Source organism: Dendrobium catenatum, unplaced genomic scaffold (assembly GCF_001605985.2).
Source record: "Dendrobium catenatum unplaced genomic scaffold, ASM160598v2 fragScaff_scaffold_173, whole genome shotgun sequence".
Classification (NCBI taxonomy): domain Eukaryota; kingdom Viridiplantae; phylum Streptophyta; class Magnoliopsida; order Asparagales; family Orchidaceae; genus Dendrobium; species Dendrobium catenatum.
In genome coordinates, this window is record NW_021318635.1 from 1,131,134 (window position 1) to 1,138,404 (window position 7,271).

The 7,271-nt window shown below is 34.8% G+C and overlaps 1 pseudogene; it reads right to left on the reverse strand.

Moving 5' to 3' along the window:
- LOC110093583 overlaps positions 1-6,990 on the reverse strand; it is a 40,492-nt pseudogene extending 33,502 nt beyond the window's left edge.
- Positions 6,991-7,271: the final 281 nt, after the last annotated feature.

Sequence of the window (7,271 nt, forward strand, 5' to 3'; positions counted from 1 at the left end):
ATAAACGGAAAGATATTGTGATGTATAAAGAAGATATATCTGATGTTAAGTTAATATCAAGCCTTCAGTGTATGTCACCTTGCTTTATCTTCAGTTTTCTTCTTCTCTTGAATTCTATCCTTTGGATGTGCATTGCTTACTTGGTATTTAGGTTGCATAGCAGCTAGGAGAGAGAAATTATGCAGAAAAAAAGCCTCAGGATGCGTGTGCCAAAGAGTAATTCAGTGGGTAAATCATGGGATATGATATATGCGGATGGAGAAAGAGAATATAGATCATGTGGAGAGAACAAGCTGATGAATAGAGAGGAATTATTGGGGAGTGAAAGGAACCTTGATTCAAATTGAACGCATAATTGGATTAATTCAATAACAAGCAATAACTATTAATACAAATAGAATTACAATTTAAAATTAAAAATAAATTAAATCTTCAATCTATAAGTCAAATAAATCATATCATCTAATTTAATTAAGATACTCCTAACAATTAAATACACTAAAGTTGAATTAAAATCCTAACATTACTTTAAAATAAAGGAAAATTCAAGAGAATGTTATAAAAACTTTTGCATGCCTTGTATTTCATCAACTCCCTTGGGACAAATAGAATTATTCTTCTAAAGAATCATATAGAAGCCTTTTCTTAGTTTTCATGATGCAGAGAATATCATGCATGTGTGTAGGTGGAGGGAAGCACAGAGTGAGAGAGGAGCAAAGAGAAAAGGAATCTTGATTCAAAATGAATGTATAATTGGATTAATTAGAAGAAGCAATAAAACCCCTATTTATAGAAATTAAATTAAATTTAAAATTCAAACCAAATTAAAACATAAATCTATACAAGTTTATAAAAAGTTCATCAAATTTATTAAAAAAAAAAGATAATCCTAATAAATTAAATACAATAAAACTAAAATAAAATACTAAAATTACTTTGAAAATACTAGAAAATTATCAAAAAATACAAGAAATTTTTTTATGAGTGTCTCGTATCGCATCAAATGGAAATTAAAAACATGGCACAATCAGCATGAACAGCCTGAAGCACTGAGGCCAAAGATTTACACAAACATCTGAAAGTTGATTACCTCCCAATTCCCATAACCGGACGCTTCAAGCCTCGAACAAAGCAGATAATGTGAATCAGCGGGCACAGCTCCTTTAGCAGCATTCGTAAATAGATACAAAATTTTATGATGGTGCTCAATTATGCAATTAGAAAGAGGTTCACACTCCCACACTAAAGTCATGTTGTTGAGCGGTTCAGCCGCATTTATCAAGTACACCTAAAAAAGATATTCCAAATGAAGAACAACAATGGATGAAATTGAACACAAGGTGCGTAAATTTCATGATACCTTGGAAGAAGTATTTGAAAAGATATTTACAGTAATAAACTGAAAATCCTTGGTGTTTCTAATGTTAACATAAGCATTCTCATCGGACTCTTCCAGAATCAAAACATCATCTTTAGTGGACCCAAGCATACTACAGAAGATCCTTAAGATAACAAATATACAATTACAATAGAAAAAGAAACTGAAAAAAAAAATTCATTGGATCATAACTTTCTGGCATACTTACCGATGTGGCCTTTTTTCACTGTTTGTAACAGTGTAAAGCAGAGCCTTTCCATCCATTGCCCATGACAAATTTGCAACTCGATCGGCCCTTGGTTTGTCGAGTAGAGTACCACTAGCTAAATCCCTCACGGATAAAGTGAAGGAGTCCTTTTCTTTGTCATACATGGTATATGCAAGGAAACGATGATCTGGAGAAACTTCAGATAGTTCTTCATAAGAGTAACCTATAAATGGATGGGGAAAATCATGTCAGTAAATAGATTAACCATGGTGAAAAAGTAAAAGAATACATGTTGTACTCCATAAATTAACCATAATTCTCTAAACTACGAGCATTTAAGAATAAATTAAGTAAATATAAGCTGGTAAAATTTAAGCAAACAACAAATGAAAATGACTCAAACAGCTTTCCACTGCAAATTTGTCCAAATAATACTAGCATCTTCTATTAAATATGTAATTCAAGCAATGGAAATAAATAGATCTTCTATAAAATAACCTAAAGAAACTCCTTGCATAATATAATCTGCATTCAATACTATCATATAGACCAGGTAACAAAAAATAAACATCCTCGAGCAATGGTTATTGACCACGAATGATTGGATTGACCATCAGTGTGTGTTTTATTCACTATACCATGGCTTGGACACAGAGGGGAGAATCACCTAAGACACCATAATCATAAAAGTCCGCCTTAAGTAGCAATTCAATCAAAAAGAGAGAGCATAAGTGGTTGCTTAAGTATGGGGGAAGGGATTCGTAGAGGGGAGGGGCATTATGGGGGAAGGGATCAGTTGAGGCGCATATTGAAGAGAAGAAGCGGCTGCATAAGTATTGATCAAAGATTGGGAAGAAGTATGCGGTGGAATAGAACTAGGAGGGCAAGAGCAAAGCACAAGAGATAATGATGGAGTGATAGATGAAGCTGAGTGTACATAGGAGATAGAAAGTAGGCAAGTAATCTTGAAAGGCAGAATGTGTTCTTGAAAGTGAGCATGGCGGGCAATTATTACTTTTCTCGTGAGAGGATTAAAATAGTGATAACCCTTACGCAATGGGGGACAATCTATGCTTAACAATAGGAGGTGAGAGAGGTTAACAACAACAGCCGAAGACACAACGATAATTATATGTGAGAGCTTGACGGAATAGTAGCTGAAATGGAGGCAAGGAGTGAGTAGTTGGAGAGGGCATGAGATTTAATAAATAAATAGATGTTAAGGTAATAGATACCCAAAATTATATGGTAGATTTGCATCTAGTAAAACGGTCATAGTAGTTTCAATTATAAGTCAATGCTTGCACTCAGCAACCCCATTATGTTCAGGTGTATAAAGGCAGTTGAATTGATGAGTTATGTCATGTTGGCCCGAAAAGAAAAAAAGTGAATGCTTTACTAGTGAATTCACCCCCACAATCAATTCTAAGGGTGAATATTGAATGACCAAGTTGTTTTTAGATTGAATATTTATATTGATAAATATTAACAAACGATTCAAATTTATGCATCATAAGAATAACCAACAGTTAAGGTTTAGGATATGTATGCAGGGGCTGTTACTTGTGTTCAAACACAAGGTGGTTTAACCAAGTATCTTCTTATTTCAATTGGATTACAACAAGGATCAGCTTTAAGCCCATATCTTTTTTGCCTTAGTCATGGATGTTCTTATTAAACATTTGCAAGAGGATGTACACTGGTGTATATTTTTTGTTGATGACATTCTTCATGTAGATAAGACTATAGAGGGAGTTGAAGGAAAACTTAAATTATGGAGGTCAAACTTAGAGTCAAAATGCTTTCGTTTTGAGTAGATCTAAAACTAAATACATAATGTAATTTTAGTAGTAATAGATATAATGGGAGGATTGTGACTTGAAGTGATCAAGTCATTAATAAGAATGCATGATTTAAATATTTTATTGTTCAAAGTGATGGTGAAATAGATGGCGATATGATTAGTAGAATTCAAGTTGAATGGTTGAAATGGAGGAAAGTATCAGCTTTGTTGTTTGACAAAAAAGTACCCTTCAAACTTAAAACATAAGGGAAAATTATATAACATGGTGACGAGGCATATAATGCTTCATGGCGCAAAATGTTGGCCATTAAAAGAGAAGCATAAAATAAAGTTGTTGCAGAGATGAGGACGCTTAGGTGGATGAGTGGCACTCTTAAAGATGGAATGTGAAATGAGTATATACGTGAATAGGTTGGAGTAGCTCTAGTAGCAAATAAGATTAGAGAGAGTCACCTTAGATTGTTTGGACACATAAAACATTGGCTTTTCGATTACCCAGTTAGTAGAGTAGATATATTAGATTTCGCCTATGTTAAGAAATGTTAAGGTAGATCTTAAAATATTTGGTTAAAAATATTAGAAATAATTTTTTTTATTAAATTTAAATGAGAATTTGACTCTTAATAGGATATAATGAAGGAAAAAGATTCATGTAGCCGATCATACGTAGTGGGATAAAAGGTTGATGTTGTTGTTATTATTGTAAGAAATAACCAACAATAGTATGAGAAGACATTCACAAAAATAGCATAATAACAAAACCCATGAAACAATGAGACAGGTGAATTGGAAGAAGGAGATTGGTAATTTAGATCACTTCAAAATCAACAGTTAACAGCGGTATATCCCTTCTTCTGACAATTTTCGTATTCACTTAAGGGAATATAAGGATGAGCAACTCGAATAAGGAAGATCATCCTCCACGATAGCCTGATCTACTACGGTTAAAGTAGAATAATGGAGCACGACCATAAGAACATCCTCGAGTGGTGTTGAGGGCAGCTTGAGATTCAGTGGATTCAGCAATATGCAGTTCACGTATATCATTAATGGCAAGATTGACTTCTTTGTTGCATAGGAGAGAATAAAGATCATCCAGACTAAGAGGTTGCAAATTTGTGTAAATAGACATGTTGAATGCATGATATGATGTTGGTAGACTGTTTATGGTATATAAGATGATGTCCTCAGGATCAAGGGTATTGGAAACAAACTAAAATTGCATCCACTTGGGCCTTAATTGTAGACATAGATTGAGTCATAGCTTGATCTTTCATAGTTAAGTAATGCAGTTCACTTTTGAGTTTTGAGTTGTAAAATGCAAGATCGATTTGAAGATTTCAACATTTATCAAGAGTTTGCATGAGTTCATTGTAGGTGTCAATATTCAAAACATAAGGTAATAAAGGAGCTGAAATGACTGAATAGAGAGTTGATGTCAGATTTTGGCTGATCAATAACCACTGATTATAGTTGGGATTAGGAGCCAGAATGCTATCTGCACCAAGTAAATATTTGGGAGGTTGAGTAACAGTTCCAGATAGGAACCGTTGAATCTATTTGCAATAAAAACTTCATGAATCTGAGATCGCCAAACAAGGTGGTTACTTGAGGGTAGTTTATCATGCTCTTCACATTGTTCATAAGAAACTTTTACCAAGCCGGAATGTGAAGCTCAGCCAGCAGAGTGCTAAGACTGAATTTCCCTGGTAGACCACAGTGAATCAGCAATGTCGGAAATGTTCATTTGTGCCGTATCAAGAAGATGAGGCTGTTAAGCTGATAAGCTGTGTTACCATATAAACTTTGTTGAAGAACAGCTGTTACAGAAACTAGATAACTAGCAAAAATAGAGAAATAACTACGAGAATTTTTACTCATAATGTAAATTTGTATTTTACAACACAAATTTACAGTATGAGTAGAAATTATTAGAAATGACCTTTCTTTATTAGATTTAGATGAGAATTTGACTCTTAACAGGACACAATGGAGAAAAAAATTCATGTAGCCGACCCCTTATAGTGGGATAAAGGTTTATTGTTGTTGTTGTACTGTAAATTTATATTTTCTTACTCTCGAGAACAGTGCAGTGTTGAATCTATTATCAAGAGCTATACATCTAACGGCAGAAATAAAAGCTGTTAGTTATACTTAAATGGTAGAGATGATATTACTGTAAAGTGATTTGTTGGCTGTGGCAGAGGTAGTGCGTCAGAAAAGATGAGGAACCATAAGGAAGAATATAACAATTGCAGCATGAGTTTAATTTGCCTTAGTATGTCCAATCTGAGGTCTTGGCTTCGCGGCCACAAAGGATCCATTACATTAATAGTGTACTATCATGTTATCAAAAAAATCGATCATTATGAGAAATTTACTCTCCAATGCAATATTTATGAACTTCTCTATCATGTTGAAGTGTATTATCATGTAATAGTGTACTATCATGTGTAGTATATCGATGTCTAAATAAATATTAGTCTATTATGGTGTCATATACCCTTTCTGCTTCTACTAGTTTCTATTATATGATGTCATGTTGAATTTATTGTGTGGCATAGAGTTATCTTAAATTTATAATCAACGTATTGATGTAATTCAATATTATTCATTCATATTTAAATTTTTAATTATTTTAAATCCTGGAATCTATTGTCAAACAATTTCAGGGTTTAACATCCTCAAGATTTACTAAATAGGGATTAACAGAATTTACTAAATCCCACCAAAGTTAAATCAAATCCAATACCAAAACAGTCCCAAACAATGGGATTTGGATTTATTCGGATTTACACACATTTATGCCTTAAATCATTAAATTCAGGATTTACAGGCGCACAAAAAATCGTTTGGCTGGATTTAGGTTAAATCTTGCTCAAATCTGATGCCAAATAAGATACCAAACAGACCTAAAAGTAAGACAAGTTCGTATTCAAAGAAACATTTTATGCTGGCTTACCTCCAAATCGCTCAGATTCAGCGTTATAATCAAGCAGCTTCTGCTCAATTCTCTTGCCGGCAGTTAAGTCGAAGCCGACAGATCGCGTGTTGTACGAAATGAACTCCTCCTGCAAGCTAGCTTTACGTCGGCAGAGCACCGGAAATGGCTTCCCCTCCTCCACGCGGCGATAGTAAAGCCACGGACCCCAGCGAACGGGCGGTGAGCAGAGTTCAGAGGACATACGAGGAGCCATCTCGATCTGGATCTTGCGCTGAAGGCGGTCGGCGTCAGCGGCGATCATCACAGCCTCGGCGTACTTCTCCTCTTGCTCCATGTACACGTCCATGTGGCGCATCGAGACACTGTCGGAGAAATTCGACATCCAGCTGTAAGGGTCGTGAAGGTGAAGCTGTGCATGGTGAAAGGTACCGGTTTCTGCAGCGGCCGTGGAGGGGCCGGCGGCGGAGACGGAGGTCCAGAGTGAGGTTTTACCAAGGTAGCGCCGGCCACCGCTCGCCGGTGGGTGAATCTGCAGCCGGAAGGACCCCTTGCGCTAAGAAATGCACGCAAGAGAAGCATGACGAGGTTGGCGGTAACGAAGTGTTAGGGTTTCTAGGTTAGGGTTTTTGGTGCCATGGGTTTTCTGAATTTTCAAAAGCTCATTTAAAATTTAATGTGACTTTTGAGATAGTTTTTTTTGTTGTTGTTTTTTAAAATAATTTTTTGATACAAAAGTTAAAAATTTTTAAATAGATAATTGTGTGCTAAAAATTTATTTTTGAGAGCAATAAAAAAATTGTCCCAAACTAAATCTAAATCTAGTGAAACTTAAATTTATATTGTATTAATATTTAATAGTGCAAATTATATAAATATGTATGTTATTTAATTTTCTAATAAATATATGTTTGAATGTTCACTTCATATCAAATTACAA